The following is a 22,055-nucleotide window of genomic DNA, read 5'->3' on the forward strand; positions in this document are numbered from 1 at the left end:
TAGAAACTAAACAGGAGAGGTCCCAAGATGGAACCCTGTGGTACTCCACTTGTCACTGCTTTGAGGTCAGATTTGAAGTCTGCAACTTTTACAGTGTGGGTTCTGTCAGTGAGCCAGTTGGCAACCCATCTTGTGATGTGGGATTTATACCTAGTTTAGTGAGTTTAGCTATAATTCCAGAATGGGGGATGGTGTCAAAAGCCTTGGCGTGGTCAAGATAGGCTGTGTGAACCAACTTACCCTCATCCACAGCTTTGGTGACTGCCTCAAAGACGTCGATCAGGTTCAGGAGGCATGATCTGTCTTTCACAAACCCGAACTGGGTGGGATACATAGTTTGGAGGTTACCAATGTCTTTGTTTATGAGTTCCATGATGATACGTTCCATGGCCTTGCAGACCAGGCTCATCAGGCTAATAGGTCGATAGTTCCCAGGATCAGTGGTGGCTCCCCCTTTCTGGAGTGGGATAACTGTTGCTGTGCACCATTCAGTGGGCACAAAGCCTGATGCGAGGCTATTATTGAACATGGTGCTTAAGTGGGGAGCCAGTTCATTCTGAAGTTCATGTAAAACACAGCCTGGGATGTTGTCCAGTCCCATGGATGCTGTGTTTTTGGCTTTAGAGAGTGCACCTTTTACCTGCGTAGTTGTGATTACAGGGACTCTGCATTCTTCCTGTATAGATATAGGCCCTTTAGAGGGTGAGAGGGGGGTAAAGTTAGCACTGAACCTATCTGCCAGGGCTTTCTTCATAAACTAGGGAATCAGGAGAAATGGTGGAAATGCGTAAAGAAGACCCGAGGGCCAATCATGGACTAGAGCGTCCCTGGGTGACTGTCCCAGAGGGGAATCAGGGCAAATTAGTTACTGCATTTGTAGTTGGTCGGGGATGCAAAGAGGTCGCAGCAAGGAGGGCCCAAGCGGTGGAAGATCTCAGCCGCTATCAATTGATTCAGGGACCAATCATGAGGTTGAAGAATGCACCTGCTGAGTCTGTCTGTTATCACGTTGGAACTCCCGGGAATGGGCGTTGTTAGAAGAAAACCATTGGTAGCCATCGCCCATTGCCATATCCTCATGGCTTCTCCTACTAGATCGACCATGGATTCTCCATCCAACCCCGGAGTTGATCTCACATCCACAGAACCTGATTCATCCCAACTTGAACAGCCTGAAGCTCATGGCTTGGCTACTCCAATTCCCTTGATTGCCAGGCAGAATGATCTTTCTTTACCAGTACGTGATGTTCTCATTGCTTCTCATAAGTCTTCCACTGGAATTACTTATCTGAGCAAGTGGAAAAGATTTTCCTGTTGGCTGAAAGATGAATAGGTAGACCCCTTTTCAGCACCAGTGTCGGTAATACTAGACTATCTGGCTGACCTTTTTCAATTGGGTCTATCGGCCTCTACCATTAGAGTTCATTTGGCTGCAATTTCTAATTTTCATGAGGGTGTCCAAGATTCCTCTCTTATGTCCCATAAATTGTGCAAGACCTTCATAAAAGGTGTGAATCATCTGAATACACCTTTTAGAGAGCCTATTCAACCATGGGATTTATCATTAGTTCTACAAGCTCTGACAATGTCACCTTTTGAACCAGCCTCTTCTTGCAACCTCAAGTATTTGTCATGAAAAACCTTGTATTTGGTCACCATTACTTCTGCCAGACGTATTTCTGAGCTTCAAGCTTTATGTATCAAGAGTCCATACTTGATTTTTCATAGAGATAGAGTGTCTCTGAGAACTAATCCATCATTTCTGCCTAAAGTGATCTCTGAAATGTCCATTAATCAAGCCATTGAATTGCCAGTTTTCTTTCCCAATCATTCAAACAGAGGAGAGTATTGCCTACATACCCTAGATATCCACAGGCAAATCTATTCTTACTTAAACAGGACTAAACCCGTTCGTAAGTCTGACCAGTTATTTTTGGTCTTTTCTGGACCTAGATTAGGATCTGCTGTTGCTAAGGTCACATTAGCTAGATGGTTGAAGGACTGTGTGACCTTTATTTACACACAACATAATATCTCATTGCCTACTACCATGAAAGCTCATTCAACAGGGTCGGTGGCAACTTCTGCTGCCTTCCATGCCAGGCCAAAAATAACTGGTCAGATTTACGAAAGGGTTTAGTCCTGTTTAAGTAAACATGGATTTGCCTGTGGATATCTAGGGTATGTAGGCAATACTCTCCTCTGAATTATTGGGAAAGAAAACTGGCAATTCAATGGCTTGATTAATGGACATTTCAGAGATCACTTTAGGCAGAAATGATGGATTAGTTCTCAGAGACACTATCTCTATGAAAAATCAAGTATGGACTCTTGATACATAAAGCTTAAAGCTCAGAAATACGTCTGGCAGAAGTAATGGCGACCAAAAACAAGGTTTTCCATGACAAATACTTGAGGTTGCAAGAAGAGGCTGGTTCGAAAGGTGACATTGTCAGAGCTTGTAGAACTAATGATAAATCCCATGGTTGAATAGGTTCTCTAAAAGGTGGCTTCAGATGATTCACACCTTTTATGAAGGTCTTGCACAGTTTATGGGACATAAGAGTGGAATCTTGGACACCCTCATGAACAAGTTTGTGAGAGTACAAAAATTCCGGATGGTCACAATACAGTCTATCTTCCCGCTGTATTACTCCAAATTTTTTTCTAGTCAGTGTTATGGCTGATATTCTCCAACAGTTAAAACTCTTAGGGGCACAACTCCCTCTCAGTAAGAGGAAAATATCTCATCTCTGCTATCTTTTGCTAAAGCCTTTATTTTTAAATTTATCACAAGAGGTTGTTATAAATAAGTCTTTACTGCTGCATGCTTTATTGCATTGATTGGTGTGTACATATCACCATTAGTTTTATACCACCTTCATGGTGTGTACATATACCAGTTCAAATGATACATTAAAAGTATCTCATTACCTCAAGCAACATTTTCATGTTAAAATAGCATCTTTACTGCCTCTTAACATATGCTGTACCAAAATGGCCCCCTTCCACCATAGAAGCACCAGTTGTGTCCTAGTTTTGATGGGTTAAGTGACCTGGGTATTCCACCTGTAATGATCTGTTACCCAGCCTAACTATCCATTGATCAAATCTAGGAGGATAATACAAAAACATGTTTTGTTTTGCTTAGACTTTTCATGAGTTCATCAAGTCTGAACATTCACAACTGTGTAATTTAGATATCTCGTTCAGTTTCTGGAAATTGTTTTAAATTATTATGGAGACATCTAGCATAGGAACCAATGACATTTGGGCTTTTCTGTTCATTTTTGGACTCCTCAATAACAACTACTTTATGCATTATCTTCACTTCAACAGTTATTGCTTTAAATTGGTCATTGTGGTACCATAGATGGTTGTAACGTTACCTTTTTTCCTGGCACTGTATTATTATGATACATCTTTCATCCCAGGAACTCAAAAAAATGCATATAACCCATATATTCGACATAAAACAGCTCACCTAGGATCTCCGCCACTTGTGTATCATGTCCACTGTATAATTGTGCTATATACTACCAAATATAACAATGGTGAATTGTGTATGAAAACAATTTTGTAATGCATTAATACAAGCTTTCTATTGTACAGCTACCGTGTCTATGAAAACACTTTTATAATGTATCAGTATAACATTTTTATTGTACAAATACTGCAATCACTTTTGTGCTATATTGTATTTGTAGTACTGTTTTTAGTGGAGCTTTTTTCTCCAGGCCTCGGCTGAAAATGGGCAGCCTGCCTAGTCAGACTTTCCCAGTAAACAGTTTTAAAATAAATAAATAAAAAAAATAAATATCTATTACTTATTAATAGCTCTTACACTTTTGGGCCTCACACAAAGTTTCATCTTTCTGATTGGCAGGGATATATTTTCCTGGTACTACTGATATCTAGGTTCATAGATTCATAGTTTCATAGTATTGACCCGAAGGTCTTTGTAAGCCTTGACGTGTTTACCCAATATAATACTAGAGAAAACTAATAAAAGGATCTTGGCTAAACTTGAGATCTTACTTAGCAATGACTGTCCAAATCTAGGAGGGTGATAGGTGAAATCTCTGGTAGTAATTTACAGTTTCCTATCCAGTCATCCAGGTTATGCTTAAACAGGGTCATAGGGCAGTTTTGTTTGATGTGAAATGGTAGCCTATTCCAGAGGAGTGGAAACCTCTGAGTGACATATCTATATCTACAGTAGGTCCTATTTTTGTCACAGGCCAGGTTAAGTTCCCCGGAGTGGGTGACCCTTGTCCCATTTGACCTGCAGATGTGCAGCATTTCCATTAGGTTTGGATCTGAGATTTCTCTGTAGGCCAGGCACAGGCCTCCTCTAAGTAGTCTGTATACTACTGAGTACAGTGTCAATGACTTAAATCTGTAAGTGTACATGTGCTAGAGTACCTGAATTTTCTTGGTTAGAAATCTCTGAGGTCTATCAAGTTGCTGGAGGTGCCTGGTAAGGTACATACCAAAGAGAGCATTGTACTCAATTACTGGCCTTATGAGGGTCAAGTACAGAAGAGTCATGACCTCTTACTTCTTAAGACAATGTCTTTGCTAATGAGGTGTGTGACGTACAACACCTTCCTTACCACAATAGACACATGGTATTATTTATATGATAGTCTGCAGGGATATCATTTTTACCAAAGGGGACGATAATGCAATTTTTAGCTTTCAGTTTGAGTCCATGGCATTGGCACCAATCACTGGTTTATGGAAAGTTCCCCTTGAAGTATATTGATATAATTTGAGGATTCAATGATTGTACCTAATTTGCAGTAATCAGCAAACGTAGTCAGCCCCAGCCCCTCTGTTTTAGCCTGAACTTCTAAGAAGTATATTCCAAACAAAAGCGGCACTGACCCTTGTGGAACCCCACTGGTGACAGGTCTGCTGGTTGAGGTTAAGTCCCCAACTTAAACTGAGTCTGATCTGTCAGTGAGACAGTTAGCAACCCACCTGATGACATAAGGCCTGATATTCAACTGAATGCCTCTCAACATCTTAGAGTAAGAAATCTGGACAAAGCCATAAAAAAGTGGTACAAATAGGGACAGTTTTTAAATATTGCTCTTACAAACTTAGAAAGTTGACAGAATAACAAGTTTTGTATTAGCATGAATTTTCTGAAGGGTATGAAGTCTAAAACTCAAATGTCTGTCATTATTTTCTAACTTCAGTCTTTAATTATTTGCCACTAGTTTGTCAGAAAGCCACACTTTTATAAATAACGGACCAAAAATATAAGGCAAAAATCCAGACTTTCTGTGAAAATCTGTACAGTTGAGAGGTATGAATGATGGCCAAATGTGGGATTGTATCAAAGGCCTTGGTTGCAAGTCAAGGTAGGCTGTATGCACAGATTTGCCTTTGTCTATGGCTCTGGTGATGTTTTTGAAGAAGTCCACCAGGTTTAACAGGCATGACCTGCCTTTGGCAAAAAACAAACTGTGTTGGATCAAGGGCTTAGAAGTTGCCTATATCCTTATTTACAAGGTCTATGATGATTTGTTCCAGGCCTTACAGATAAGGCTGGTTAAGCTTATGGATATGTAATTCCCTGGGTCTGTTGCTATAACCCCTTTATGAAGAGGGAGTGATGGTTCCTGTTTTCCATACAGCAGGGACAAAACCAGTACTAAGGCTGTGGTTGAAGAGAGTACCTAATGGAGTTGCTAACTCATGTTTTATACTATTTAAAATGCACACTGGGATGCCATCCAATCCCATAGAGGCTGTGTTTTTGGCCTTGGAGAGAGCATTAATGACTTGCTCTTTGGAGATGCATGGTGAGAAAGATGTATAGGGAATGCCTTGTGGAATGTTTGGAGGGGACAGGGCAGGTGAAATATTTGCCAAACCTGTAAGCTAATAGCTTAGCTATTTTTGCAGAATCAGTGTGTCTGATGCCATCCATAGCTAGTTCGGCACATATATGGAGTCTACCTATTAGATTACGGATATAGCTGAAGAGTGTGTTATGATTATCCTTAGCTATGGTTGCTAATTTTTTTTCGAAGTTGCCCTTAGAGGATTTCACAAGTTGTCTTGTTTATTTGTTCAAGCAGGGGAGGGTGTTTTTCCAGTGATGGGACCTCTCTTTGTTATTCTTAGACAGCAAATTCTTCTTGTTGTATAACTTATTAATGCTAGATGTCCACCAAGGAGACTTGTTTATTCTTGAAAATCTTGTTTTGATCCAGTGTTGGCAGTGGTGAGATATCCACATTAAATTTGGTTGGCAGTGGTGGGATCATCACATCACATACTGGGATTCAGTGGTGTGGATATTCCTGTAGCCAGCAAACAATGGTCACTAAAGAAGGTGTTTGTACTCTCAAGCAGCCACATGGTAGACATTTAGAGTTTCATATCACAATAGTTTTAGTTATTTTTTGTTAGCTTAGTTAGTCAGGGAGAGCAGGCAAGGATGACAGCAGAGGAGTATGGCAAGCTGACAAGGAGCCAGTTGGCTGAGATGTGCCAAGACAAAGGACTGGTGCATGCCAACCTGACTGAAGGGGAAATTATTGCAGTCTTTGTCACAGCTGCATCACAGACCATCAACCAGGAGGGCAACCAGACTGGTCTTGGGGATGTACAACTCTCAGAAAATGGACAGTTCAACTTTGCCTCAGAGGACTTAAAAATCCATCTGGAGTCAAAGAGACTTGAACTGGAGGCCAAACGGTTGGAACTGAAATCAGCAGAGAGATTGCTGTGTTTGGAGGCTGAAGAAAAGGAGAAACAGATGGCATTAGAATCAGCAGAGAGGCAGAGACATCTGGATGCTGAAGAAATGAGAGGCAGAGGCAACATGAAAAGGAGATGCTGACTCTCCGCCTGGGCCATGGAGGTAACAGGGAAGGGAATAACCAAACCCCAGAAGTAATAAAGGCCAGAAAATTTCTTCCACAATTTACAGTTGGTGATAATTGTGATACCTTTATTCATATGTATGTATAATGTTGACCAATGGCTCTGGGTATGGTTCCTGACCCCCTTACTCCATGGTAAAGCTGTAACTGTGGTTTCTAAATTGTCTGATACTGATTGTTTAAATTATAATACAGTAAACAAATGTTTATTAGACTGTTTTAAGTTAACATCTGAAGTTTATACAAAAAAGTTTTGTGAGCATAGAAACACGGCAGATGAAAGAGTGTGATTATGTTGCTGAGTTAAGCGCTTATTTTCATAGGTTGGTGAGTGGGTGTCAGGTCACCACTTTTGAAGGGTTGGCAGACCTTTTGGTGAGGGAACAAGCCCTATGCACTTTGCCTGAGGACATGCAAATCTGGTTGGCAGATAGAGAATGCAACATGGCAGATGAGTTGGGGAAAAATGGAGACCTATACCTAGCAAGCAGGGCATTACTGCACAGGAAAGGGACACCCAGTGCTGCACATAGGTATAAGGGAACCCATGGTGGGCAGCCTAAACCACCCCAACAGAGTCCACCAGTTACAGGGGAAGCCACTAGTTCAGATACATGGCAAGGATCAAGAATTAAATGTTTTAAATGCAACCAGTGGGGCCATGTAGTATATAGACGTCCACGGAGGCAAAGTGGGGAACAAAAGGTGGGGGACCCAGCAAGTGGGAATGACAGGATGCCAGCAGTAAGTTGTCTGAAGACAACAAGGATACCAAAGTACCACAAGAGATTATACCCTATCGCAGTAGATGGGAAACAGACCACTGATAAGAGAGACATGGCCTTTGACCTAACCATTGTGAAGCCTGCAGTGTTTAAAGAAGAGCACTCCTTGCTTGGGCAGTCTACTCCAGGCAGAGCTTTAGGAGGGACCCCATTCCAAATACCTTTGACTAGGGTTCAACTTGACTGGGAGGATGGAAAAGGAAGCAAGCAAGTAGGTGTGTTTAAGCATATCTCTGCAGATGACCTGATAGGGAATGATTTTGATAATGCAGTAGTACCTTGTGTGCATATAGTTACACACAGTCAGGCTTGAAAACAGGCATGTGGGTCTGTTAGCCTGGGGAAGACCCAGACAGACCTCTCTCGAAGCCAAGACTGGTGATGTGGTTACTTCAGAGAGGGAGATATCCTATTGCAGTGAGACTAAAAGTGAGTCATAGCTGCTGGTGGGTACTGATGCTCCCTTGGACAGAGCGACTGCAAAGGCAGAGGTTAGTAGTAGTACTCAGGCTGACAGTGAGGCACTGCTGTCAGAGGATGCCAGACTTCCTGTGGAAGAGGAGATGGGAAGGTTTATAAAGACAGAGTTGAGACAGGCTCAGCTCTCAGACCCTACATTACAAGGCTTGAGGGAGGTAGCTAGGAAGGCACCTGATTCTCAAGGAAATGGGGAAATCTGTATACTGGGGCAAAGGGTTACTGTATAGATACTGTATAGAGTGTGGACCCCTGAGGAAGGGGTAGAGAGTGAGAGAATACAGAAATTGGTAGTGCCCAGAGCTTATGATCTGCCACTTCTAGCCATAGCCCATGACATTCCCTTTTCAGGTCATATGGGCATAAAGCATACCAAGAGATGTATTATACAAAACATTTATTGACCTGGGATTTCCAGGGATGTAACAGGGTACTGTAGGATCTGTGAGCAGTGCCAAAAGGTAGGTAAAGCAGGAGACAAGGTCAAAGCTCCTTTGGTGCCATTGTCTCTGATTGAGGAGCCATTTCAGAGGGTAGCTATGAATATTGTGGGGCCATTGAGTACTCCAGGTTCCACAGGGAAGAAGTATATCCTAGTTGGCAGTGCATTATGTTACTAGATATCCTGAGGCAGTGGCTCTGTCCCGTCGAGGCAGAAAGGGTGGCAAATGCTTTGTTAGAGATTTTCAGCAGGGTAGGTTTCCCAAAAGATGTACTGACTGACAGAGGGGCCAATTTCATGTGAGACCTGCTGGCTTGTCTGTGGGAGCACTGTGGGATGAAGCACCTAAAGAAAACCCCCTACCACCCCCAAACTAATGGTCTTATGGAGAGGTTAAACTCTACACTCAAGATCATGCTACAGGCATTTGTAGACCAGTTTAAGAGGTAGTGAGACAAATATTTGAACTATCTGCTGTTTGCTTACAGAGAGGTGCCCCAGGAATCCACAGGTTTTTTCACCCTTTGAGTTGCTGTACGGGCATAGGGGAAGGGTACCTCTAGATATGATTCATGATGAGTGGGAGCGTGAGTGTAAATCCCACAAGGAGTCTGTTGTGGCATATGTCCTAAACCTCAGGACAAGGATCAGGGAACTCATGGGCTTGGCCCAGGAGAACCTGGCAGAAGCCCAACTGCAGAAAAAGGTCTGCTATGACAGGAATGCTTGAACTAGAGTGTATGCTGTGGGGCAGCAAGTTATAGTTCTCATTCCAGTTAGACACAATAAGCTGCAGGCAGCTTGGGTGGGACTCTTCTGAGTGGTAAGGAAGGTCAGTGATGTTAACTACATTGTAGAACTGCTAGGCAGAAGGCATGGGCACAAACTGTACCATGTTAGTATGATGAAACCTTACCATGATTGAGAGATCCTTGTGCTGAGTATTTGCAGTGGATGGCAGGAGGTGACTGAGAGGGATCTGGTGACGGATCTCCTCAGTGAGACTCAGATTGATACATCAGTGGAAGGGGTAGCAATGCCCCAGCAGCTATCTCCTACCAGGTTTGAGAACTCCGAGCAGTGTTACAGGAATTTGGGGGCATGTTCACTGGGAAACAAGGGTGGTAACCACCTGGTGCAGCACCATGTGGATACAGGACCCCAAACGCCTATTATGCAGGCTCCTTATAGGATGCTTGAGAGAGTCAAACAGACTCTGAGGGAGGAGATACAGAAAATGTTGGAACTGGAGTTAATCCAGGAGTCCAGCAGTCCCTAGCTCACCCCACCAGTGGTACTGGTATGAAAGAAAGATGGTAGCACCAGGTTCTGTGTGGACTACAGGAAATTAAATAGTCACACAGTCAGATGCTTACCCCATGCATAGGACAGATGAAGCCCTAGAACAGCTGTGTGGGGATAGGTATCTTACCACTGTTGATCCTACCAAGGGCTACTGGCAGTTTCCCTTGACTCCCAATGCTAGAGAGAGGTCAGCCTGTGTGACTCCTTTCAGCTTGTATGTGTTCATGAAGATACCCTTTGGGATGAAAAATGCCCCAGCAACTTTCCAGTGACTGGTATATCATATCCTAGCAGGAGAAGGAGATTTTGCCCTTCCTTACCTGGATGATATTGCCATCTACAGCCATTCCTGGCAAGAGCACCTTCAGCATGTCAGGGAGGTGCTGGGCAGACTACAGAGGGCAGAGTTGACCATTAAGCCCAGTAACTGCCATGTGGGTATGGCAGAGCTCTTCTACCTGGGACATACAGTGGGGAGTGGTAAGACCAGACCAGAACCTGCCAAAGTGGAAACCATTCAGGCATGGCCTGCCCTTGTTACCAAAAAGTAGGTGAGGGCATTCTTAGGGAAAGCAGGGTACTACAGACTGTCTGTCCCAAATTATAGTACCATAATTGCTTCCCTCATAGACCTGACAAGCAAAAACAGGCCAGATAAGGTAGTGTGGACCCCAGCATGTGAGCAGACATCACAAAAGCTTAAAGGAGCTTTGGGAGGACTCCCTGTGTTAGTCAGTCTTGATTACAGCAATGAATTTGTTGTGCAGGTGGATGCTTCAGACTGTGGAATGGGGGCTGTACTCAGCCGTCTTTCCACAGAGGGAGAAGAGCACCCAGCAGTATATCTCAGCCATAGGCTCCAACCTAAGGAGGAATGATATGCAGCTGCAGAAAAGGAATGCTTAGCCATAGTATGGGCACTGCAGAAACTTCAGCCTTACCTATATGGAAGGAAATTCACTTTAGTTACTGATCACAGTCCCTTGACATGGCTACAGTGAGCCAGCCAGCAAAATGGCAAGTTACTAAGGTGGAGCCTAGGGTTGCAGGCATATGATATGATGGTGCAGCACCACAGTGGGTTTAGCAATGCCAACACAGATGGGCTCTCAAGACAGAGAATGGAGTAATGTATTCTCAGATAGGCTCATTCCTCTCAACCAACATTTCTCAGGAGTCACTTGAAAAACTAGCTTGAGTCTTCGAAGGGGGGAAGAAGTGTGATGAAAGGAGCTATTGCTAGTACAGTCAGCTGGAATTTTGTAAATAGTTATATGTCATTGGTGAATATTAAAATGATTTATACAAGATGCTTGTGTTACAAATGTATTAGAAATGTATGTCATGTGTACATCAAACTGTTCTGTTCAGATTTTTGTGTTGAAAAGGTATTTGTAAAAGTGCTGTGTTTAAAATGTATCCACAGTGCACTCTGCTGGAAGAGAACAGAAATGTATGTGCACTATTGCAACTGTTTAAATGTTTATATTTTAATAGTGGAAACTGGGACACAGGAGGTTAACCTCAGTCTAGTAAACTTTAGAAAAATATCTGAAATCGAATGACTTTATAGGATGCAATAAAAAGGCTATGTCTCAAGTTTTCAATGCAGTTACAGACACAGAGTCTGTGCTAGGAAGCTTTCTGCATTGTCCTTGGAGTGAACTAATGTCTACCTTTGAAGCATGAAGGAATACAATTGTGGTATGAATTCCAGCATCTGCCAAAGATCTGAGGAAAACCCTTGTCTGTATATTTTTATAGGTAGATGCTAAATGCCACCAGCTTTTAGTAACGGGGGTTTTGGCCTGGGAACTAGAAGTCAGATGACAAGAAGTGATGTCATCCTGCAAGGTATCCCAGCAGTAATATTTGCGATATTATTTTGAGAAGTCTCTTAGTGAGACAGTTCATTCTGTCTTGGACCTGACAATAACAATAAGAACCATTCACCACATCTGCCTTGCTCTAATGAAGTAAGTTTCTAGGGAATAGTATAACTTTCTCAAATAAAGTCAGGAATATAACAAAGCTTAGTTTAGATATTTTTCTTTATTTATTTGAAACTGTCCTGCAATGCTGTTTTAAATATTTCTTGTGGTTTTGAACTCTGGTGTCACTGTGAATATATATTTAGTATTGTCTTGTTATTTCATTATTTATTATTAGATATATTTAAACCTTTCATTATGACTGATCTTTGTGAGACATATTTAAGTTCTGAGAGTACTTGCATATTTATTTGGTGACACTGTGTGGACTACTCCTAATAGCCTTGCCCTTGGTCAAACTACCATTTGTATTAATATTAATATTACAGAGTAAAATTGGACACCCTTTGTTAAGGGCCTTAAAGTAGCTGATAAGGGGTTCTGGTGGCAGTGGTAACTACCTTATAGTCTGGGCAGAAGGGGGATAGCTAGGAAACCTGTGCCACCCTTTCCCAGGTGTGTGTGTGTGTGTGTGTGTGTGTGTGTGTGTGTGTGTGTGTGTGTGTGTGTGTGTGTGTGTGTGTGTGTAAAGCAAATCTCCAAGAGTGTGTGTGCCAGCCACTTGGGCAGGGACATGAAGCACTGGTTGGACAGAGAGAGTGGTGGAGGACTTGGCATGGAACCCTGGCTAAGGATTCAACTCTATAGCTGTATCAGTGGGGAATCTTATTGAGATCTGGAGAAAGTGGGATAAACCAGCCTTGGACTGACTGTGATCTCTCTGTGCTCTGAAGGGAAATTGAATTTGATGCGGAGAATGGCATCTGGAAACACTGTGTGTACTTGCTATCCTCCCAGTGAATGTCCCCCACTGTTGCCAGTGATGAAGATTGAGGCTCCTTGATTACTGGCCCAGTGGAGGGTTGTCACAGATCCTATCAGGTACAGCTATGTCAATACATTTGTATAAGTGTGTATGCAGGGCATTTGTGTATACCTTAGTATAGTAGTGAACACCATCTGTAGGAACAGCAGCTTGAAAGTTATTTTTGCTAACCCTTAGGAGGCTATAATTAGCTTTGATGAAAATGTTTAACCTGATTTAATCTAAGAGGGGTTCAGGTATTGCAGCTACTACAAATGAGACTGATTTGTGATCAGATTTAACCAGTCAGCATCCTATACTTGTGGTGGTGCAATGGTCACCCATGTTGGTGTGGACCAAGTCGAGAAAATTTGAGCTCTTTGTGGGGTTGCATACTATTGTTCCAGGGCATTACTGTTTACAAAGTCCAGAAACTTTTATGCAAGCATGTCGATACTCATATACGTTTCCCAGTCAATGGAGGGACAGTTAAAATTGCCCATGAGTATAGTGTTTGGTTGTAATTTGATTGATTGAAGTAGATCCAAATAAGTCGAGTGGGTATCTTGGTTCATTGAAAGGGGCCTATAACTAATGATGACTTGAAGGGGGGGGGGGTCTTATCCACAGTTAGTTGAACTTGGAGTAACTCCATGGAATTGTCCTGTCTAGCCAGTCTATAGGTGTATTTATCTTTGATAAAGATAGATACCCCTCTTCCTTTGGTTCTCACACATTCATTTTGTGGTCTGAAAGTGTGGTTGACATTGTAGCCTTGCAAGGCCGGGGTACTGTCTGTGACCATGAACCAAGTTTCTGTGACTGCACAGATGGCAGCAACCTCCAGGGAGAGGAGTGCTTCCAGAGACTGCAGTTTCTGATTTAAACTCCTAGAATTTAGCAGCATATCCTTTAATTTATTTGTGAGTGATAGTTTCACATTGGAAATTTTGTTCTTGAGACTTCGCCTAAAAGAGACACTATGGGGACGGCAAATGCCTTAGACAACAACCAAAAGCCTAGATGTGACGGGTGAAGACCATCTCTGGAAAAGCAGTGTGGTCTGTCAACCATGTCATCCCAGGGTGACAGGAACAAGATCCCCTTAGAGTGACACCAGAAACGAAGCCAGTTGTTGAAGTCAATCATTTTTTGTTTATATTGTGGTCATCCTAGGTGAGGGTAGAATGCCGATCAAGGCTAGGGACATACCTGCCTAGGACACATATTCAGAGAGCTCAATCATGTCTCTCTTCATACAGGTACTTCTCAAGTCATTCACACCAACATGAACTATGATGTAGTCATAATGGCACTTGTTGTTGAGAGACTTGTATGATCTGATGAATTTTGATACCCGCCAGACAGCTGACTGTAACCTTCTCCTTGTCCAGCCTGATGAGTGGGACATCTATGCTTCTCACGATGGAGTCACCTATGACTAAAAATTTTGGATTAGATGTGCTTTGCCTTGAAGGCTTATTTGGTGAAACAGTGGTGCTTGTGTGAAAGCTTAACTTTCAGGCTGACTATAGATGCTTCAGCCTCCCTCTGTGTTTTTTTTTTTTTTACCATATACATGTCTGGTCTGGTCTTCTCTTCACAGCTTCTCTTATTTTGTAGTTATCTTTATTTATTTCCTAACCCACCTCAAATTGTCCTTGCAGTCTTGCTAAGAATTTATTTTTTATCGGAGGGCTGTTTACTCTGGCTCTTCACTCACTTCTACAACAGATGTTGCTTGTTTCCTCACTCACACTGAACATGAATCTTCACCAGGCAACTTGTATCTCTCCTGTCTTACCAGAAGTGAATACAACCACTTCTCCCCTGCAGGAGAGGCTAACAGGCAAGGCTTTTCAATCTCTCCTACCTAGCTCTTCCAGTAGCAGGTCGATGATTCTGTGAACCTGGTCTGCTAACTGATCTCCAATCAATGATTTGCAGTTAGGGTTCCACCCCTCTATACCACAGTTCCAGGCATGGTGCACCTATTTTTACAACAAGCAGGAGGTATGAAAGTAATTGATTCCACCTCTTATCATCTTATCCTTTGGCCTTCTTTATCATAGTATTCAGAGTTTAATTTAAAACACTCCACTAAACCATCACTGAAGGTTTTCCCTTTTACTTTAAAACACTGGCAAGGCTAGCATATTTCCCAGGACATAAACAGAGTGGCCTGGTCCAGGATTATTTCTCTGGGTAGTCCTACCATGGAGAAAAGTAATACTATTTCTTTGGATAATGAGTTAGCATTGACTATATTGACCATATAGGATTGCTTCTGGAAACTTAGAAGCATAATCAACAATAATTAGAATGTATTGCTAGCCATTACTAAACCTTAGTAAGAGAAATACAAGATCCATAGGTTGCATAGAAATTATCTATGTCTTTCATAACAACATCCCAATAAAATGTAGCTAAATTCTATATTTGGTTATGCCTAACCATAAGTGTCCTTCCAAGATTTGACTATGTGCCAATTTTAGTACAAGTATTCTAAAATATTTTAAAGGTCTCAGAATTAGGTGGTGCACTATTCCTTTCTGTGTTTATGCACCTAGTAAAGTAAGTAATTCTTCACCTTAAAATATCAGGAAGAAACCTCTCTGTATGGATTTTCCATCCATATATCTCTAGTTAATCACTGTACATTAATCAGATCAGGCAATAGTAGTAGAAGTAGCAAACGTAAACTCATCTTAAGTAAAAAAAAAAAAATAATAAAAAATATATAATTGTACAGAATTACTAAGTGTTCAAAAGTAATCCAAGCAAGGTAGGCAGTCTGTGTCCAGTCAAAAATCCTGCTCACCTATTTCTCATTCTAACCTACCCATGACAAATGTGCAATTCTTCTTTTGAGCTTTCTTAACATTTTCATTGTTCAAAGTTTTGAATATTTTCATCAGTACATTCACATGACCTGGAGGGTATAACCTCTCCACCTGGGAATGTAAGTATAAGTCCTTCAACCTCTTCTTCCTCTACAAAACCATCCAGTGCTAATAAGTCTGTCTGTTTGTGGTTTTTGCAATACTTTAGTATCTTTTTTTTCTTTTTTTTCTATTTACATGCTGAAATTATGGAAGAGTCAGGCAGTGACCTGTCTCTGGTCCATCTCTGATACCAGTCACATGCACAGTAAGTTCAAATTTAAAACAGACAAGGTTCTGGTAATCTTTGAGTGTATCTACAGGTAGCTTCGTGTTACTCCAGGATTCATCCCAGTCAGCTTGTTTAGCTGATGTTCTCCAAGACATCCTACTGCTGGCCACACAAATTTCTCTCAGTGAGTGGCCGATGTTTTTGTCATCTTAGCTAAAGGTCTTGCTTTTAACATCATCATAACAGGCGTTAAAAATCAGTTTATGTATGAATAGCACCATTAGCTTCATACTGAATTGCATGCTACATTCATACAAGCTTTAATAACATATTAAATAGTATTAGAGTACATTAAACAGGATTTTCATATCTCAACAAGCATTTCAACAGCCAATTTATATCCCTTATGCTGCATGGCTTACAAAAGGATATGGTAAGTATCATAGAGAAATTGGACTGGAAAAATTCTAGGTTGCAGTTGGGATGTTCCACAGGGTTCTGCCTTAGGTCCATACTTGTTTAGGTTGTATTTTTAGATCTATCTTTTTCATCTGAGGTGTTCTATAGTCTACATACAAATGAACAAAGGATCATTGCTAAGTTTTTCTGCATAGCTGCCTAGCTTGAGCATTTTCTGGCTTGTTAAACTTGATTTCTGTATTAGTAGCTGTATTTAGAGTACAGCCAAAAGCTGTTTGCTGAATTTCCTGTTTGCACTTAATTTTAAATCGTTTTTTTCTTAAAACTTGCATATTTTCTGTCCTTGACCTAGCACTCTTGTGTGGGGTCATTTACTGCACTGTTATAACTTGATATTACTTGTGAACCTCTGCTATCTCTGTAAAAAACAAAAACAAAAAAATCTTGCTTTTTCCCACTTTTCTGAGAGTTAAAAAGTTCAGTTACAGGCTTGCTGTTCCTGAACTGTTTGAAAGTTTCTGTGAGGCCATTTTTGCTTGGGCTGAGGGAGGGTCTCTCTGTTCATCAGTGGCAGTGACTAACATTGAGCAGCTTCCCTGCCCCCTGTAGAGGTGGTTACTGACTTGAAACTGTAGTTTTATTTTCCCTTTTGGGTCTATTCCTGCTTCTTTCCAGCCCCTGCCATCAAGCGCGATTTAGCGCGGAGTTGCCACTAGAGCAGCATCGGGCAGCGCCGGTTAAACAAGGTTAAACTCTTTCTGGCTCCAGAAAGTCTGTTCTTCAATTTTTCCCTTAGAACTGCTCTGTTAGGAACCTAAACAGTTTACACCTACACTAAAAAGTGCAGCACTTGTTCCAAATAGCTTTTTCTTCTCAAAAAGCTCAGCACTTGTCTTATAAGCATATCCCTTGTCTTATAAGCATTCTCTTTGCAGGTCAAGCACTCCTATATTATACAAATCTCTCACTAGCAAAACCCCCAGGAGTGCCCACTTCCTGCTAAGCCCACTACTTTTCTGTCTCATACCAACTCATAATTCTTTCTAGCATGTCGAAGGGTCAGATGCTGGCGTCCTCTCCTGCCCATTTGGTGAATCTGGGAATTCTGAGACAATGTTACAATTGCCTCATGTACACGGACAACCATCTACTCCTCCCATGTAACACTAACACTTGTGAGAGATGCAGCTATTTAGCCAGACTGGAGGCTGAGCTCTCTCAACTCAGGACTGGCAAGACCAGGCAGGAGGAGAAGGCAACTACACACACCACAATACCAGTCTCACATAACTCAACCACACCACTGAATCAAACACATAAACACACTAAGACATACTCGGAGGCTCTGAGTAAAAATTTACCTAAACAGCAGAGGCCTCCAAAGCAGACACCCAAGCAACTGCAAACTCAATACACCACACAAACAACACATAAACAACAAAATCAGTGTGCAAAGCAGTCACTGCCCTTAAGGCCAAATACAACACCAAACATACTTGTCATAGGTGACTCCATAGTCAGACACACTGACGCCCCGCCACCAGACTGAGTAAGGAGAAGGTCACAGTAAGCTGCCTGTCGGGCGCTAGAATCTGCCACATAACACAAGCACTCAGGTCTCTCAACAGCAGGTACAAGTACGACTCAGTCATTGTCCACGCTGGTGTCAACGACCTGAGACGCACTCCTTGGACTACATGAAAAGAGACATTGAGGAGCTCTCTGATTATGTAGCCCAGGCAGGTATGACCCTGACCTTGAGCAGTATCCTACCTTCACCTAGAATGATGCCACAATACAGTGATAAGATGATCAGCTTTAATAATTGGCTTAAATTCTGGTGTCATTCAAAGGGGATCCAATGTCTGTCTGCCTGGGATGACATGCTGGACAAGCCACGCTGCTTCGCAAGGGACGGCTTGCACCTGTCACCCCTAGGCTTCCGGATATTGGCAAAGGCTCTTGCCACCCCCATAGTGCCTTTTTAGGCAAGGCTCAAATTCTAAACCTACCACCCTAGAACACAAAAAAGTAAAAAAACTAAGGGTAATGCTGCTCAATGCCAGAAGTCTCAATCTCAAGATGCACATACTCGAGGCCCTTCTCAGTATGGAGAACATCGATGTCTGTGCTGTGACAGAAACCTGGTTCAAGGCTCCTGAGAGCACCCCAGCACTAGCAGGTTTCACCTCATATCATGCTCCGCCCCAAAATCCGGACAACACCAAGAAAGGAGGGGGTGTCCATATTCATAAAGGACACCCACACCTCAAGGTTGGTGGCAACGCACGATGCATCGGAGACCATCCAGGTGCAATTAACCATAGGCAAGACTGCTCTGCAATTTGTAGCATGTTACAGGCCACCCTCTCAAACTCAGGAACCTCACATGGCCTTCCTGAAAACAATGGAGGGATAAATGTATCTCCAAACACCATCATACTAGGTGACTTCAACTACCCTAATATAGACTGGGAACACTACTCAAGCCCAAACACTCTAGCCCAAAGGTTCCCGGAGTTCATAAACTCAAATGCCATGGAACAACTAGTCACCATCCCCACAAGAGGAGAAAACATACTTGATCTCATCATCATGAACATGGGATCACAATGTTCAACACCGAAAGTATACCTCACAGGTGAGATCAGATCATAAACTAATCTCGCTGGAGGTCCTCATCCCGCCCCACCTGAAACAAAAAGACCACAGTGAAAAACTTCTCAAAAGCCGACTTCACACTTCTAAAAACTAGTGTGGTCTCCTTTAAGGCCCCTGAGCCAGTGGTAAACATTACTCAAACCGCTGAATCACTTACAAATGCCTTCTACCAGCACCTACAGGACTGCATGGATCAGGCAATCCCAAACAAAACTAAGACTCTTTGTACCAAAGGCAAGCGTCCAGTCTGGTGGACCCCAGCCATAAACAAGCTCTACAACAAAAGGAGGAAGCTACTACAAGATAGAGCAAAATCCTTGAAAGGTAAGACACCCTTGATCATTATAAGTAAAAACTAAGAGCTCTCATAAAATCATCCAAGGCAAATTTTGAGAGAAAAATCGCCAAGGATTCAAAAAGACAATCATAAGGCCTTCTTTAGCTATGTTAGAAACCTAGGAGGAAACTCCCAGATATGCTCAGAATTATTTCAAAATGATGTGAAGATTACTGAACCTACACACATTGCCAACATACTGGCTGACAGGTTCAGTGCAAACTTCTCCCTCCCCCAAAAGGAGAGATATCTATACCAGAGGATTGTAGCCCCCAAACATCTCCAACGCCCAGGTGAGAACTGCTCTCTCCAAAGCAAAAAACACAGCATCCATGGGACTGGATGGTGTCCCCGGCTGTGTGCTCCATGAACTCAATGAGGAATTAAACCCGCAGTTAGGACAGCTGTTTAATCTTAGCCTCACCTCAGGATACGCACCCAAGGAGTGGCGCGGCGACTGTGGTCCCACTTCACAAGGCGGTGCCTCCACCGACCCTGGAAATTACCGTCCCATTAGCTTGACAAGCCTTATCTGCAAAGCCATGGAGAGGGTCATAATGGAACTCATAAATAAAGACATAGGAAGCTTGCAGACTTTGGATCCAACCCAGTTTGGCTTTGTCAAAGGCAGATCATGCCTTTTAAACTTGGTTGACTTTTTCGAGACAGTCACCAAGGCCATTGATGAGGGAAAGGCAGTCCATACAGCCTACCTTGACCTGGCAAAGGCCTTCGACACAATACCCCACTCAGGTATCATCAAAAAACTCATCAGCTTAAATGTAAACCCATACATCACAAGATGGGTTGCAAACTGGCTAAGTGACAGAACCCACAGGGTCAGAGTTGCTGGAGCCATGTCAGACTCAAAGCCTGTCACAAGTGGTGTCCCACAGGGCTCAGTCCTGGGTCCACTCTTGTTCGGCATTTACTTTTCTGAAGTACAAGCAAACACAGGAGGGTTATGGCTGACAAAGTTTGCAGATGACTGCAAACTGGGCCATAGTCGAAAACACATCTGACACAGATATCCTTCTCCCCTGCAGGAGAGGCTAACAGGCAAGGCTTTTCAATCTCTCCTACCTAGCTCTTCCAGTAGCAGGTCGATGATCCTGTGAACCTGGTCTGCTAACTGATCTCCAATCAATGATTTGCAGTTAGGGTTCCACCCCTCTATACCACAGTTCCAGGCATGGTGCACCTATTTTTACAACAAGCAGGAGGTATGAAAGTAATTGATTCCACTTCTTATCATCTTATCCTTTGGCCTTCTTTATCATAGTATTCGGAGTTTAATTTAAAACACTCCACTAAACCATCACTGAAGGTTTTCCCCTTTACTTTAAAACACTGACAAGGCTAGCATATTTCCCAGGACATAAACAGAGTGCCCTGGTCCAGGATTATTTCTATGGGTAGTCCTACCATGGAGAAAAGTAATACTATTTCTTTGGATAATGAGTTAGCATTGACTATATTGACCATATAGGATTGCTTCTGGAAACTTAGAAGCATAATCAATAATAATTAGAATGTATTGCTAGCCATTACTAAACCTTAGTAAGAGAAATACAAGATCCATAGGTTGCATAGAAATTATCTATGTCTTTCATAACAACATCCCAATAAAATGTAGCTAAATTCTATATTTGGTTATGCCTAACCATAAGTGTCCTTCCAAGATTTGACTATGTGCCAATTTTAGTACAAGTATTCTAAAATATTTTAAAGGTCTCAGAATTAGGTGGTGCACTATTCCTTTCTGTGTTTATGCACCTAGTAAAGTAAGTCATTCTTCACCTTAAAATATCAGGAAGAAACCTCTCTGTATGGATTTTCCATCCATATATCTCTAGTTAATCACTGTACATTAATCAGATCAGGCAATAGTAGTAGAAGTAGCAAACGTAAACTCATCTTAAGTAAAAAAAAAATAATAAAAAATATATAATTGTACAGAATTACCAAGTATTCAAAAGTAATCCAAGCAAGGCAGGCAGTCTGTGTCCAGTCAAAAATCCTGCTCACCTATTTCTCATTCTAACCTACCCATGACAAATGTGCAATTCTTCTTTTGAGCTTTCTTAACATTTTCATTGTTCAAAGTTTTGAATATTTTCATCAGTACATTCACATGACCTGGAGGGTATAACCTCTCCACCTGGGAATGTAAGTATAAGTCCTTCAACCTCTTCTTCCTCTACAAAACCATCCAGTGCTAATAAGTCTGTCTGTTTGTGGTTTTTGCAATACTTTAGTATCTTTTTTTTCTTTTTTTTCTATTTACATGCTGAAATTATGGAAGTGTCAGGCAGTGACCTGTCTCTGGTCCATCTCTGATGCCAGTCACATGCACAGTAAGTTCAAATTTAAAACAGACAAGGTTCTGGTAATCTTTGAGTGTATCTACAGGTAGCTTCGTGTTACTCCAGGATTCATCCCAGTCAGCTTGTTTAGCTGATGTTCTCTAAGACATCCTACTGCTGGCCACACAAATTTCTCTCAGTAAGTGGCCGATGTTTTTGTCATCTTAGCTAAAGGTCTTGCTTTTAACATCATCATAACAGGCGTTAAAAATCAGTTTATGTATGAATAGCACCATTAGCTTCATACTGAATTGCATGCTACATTCATACAAGCTTTAATAACATATTAAATAGTATTAGAGTACATTAAACAGGATTTTCATATCTCAAAAAGCATTTCAACAGCCAATTTATATCCCTTATGCTGCATGGCTTACAAAAGGATATGGTAAGTATCATAGAGAAATTGGACTGGAAAAATTCTAGGTTGCAGTTGGGATGTTCCAC

Source organism: Protopterus annectens, chromosome 12.part0 (assembly GCF_019279795.1).
Source record: "Protopterus annectens isolate FY-2018-M chromosome 12.part0, PAN1.0, whole genome shotgun sequence".
In the NCBI taxonomy this organism is placed as follows: domain Eukaryota; kingdom Metazoa; phylum Chordata; order Ceratodontiformes; family Protopteridae; genus Protopterus; species Protopterus annectens.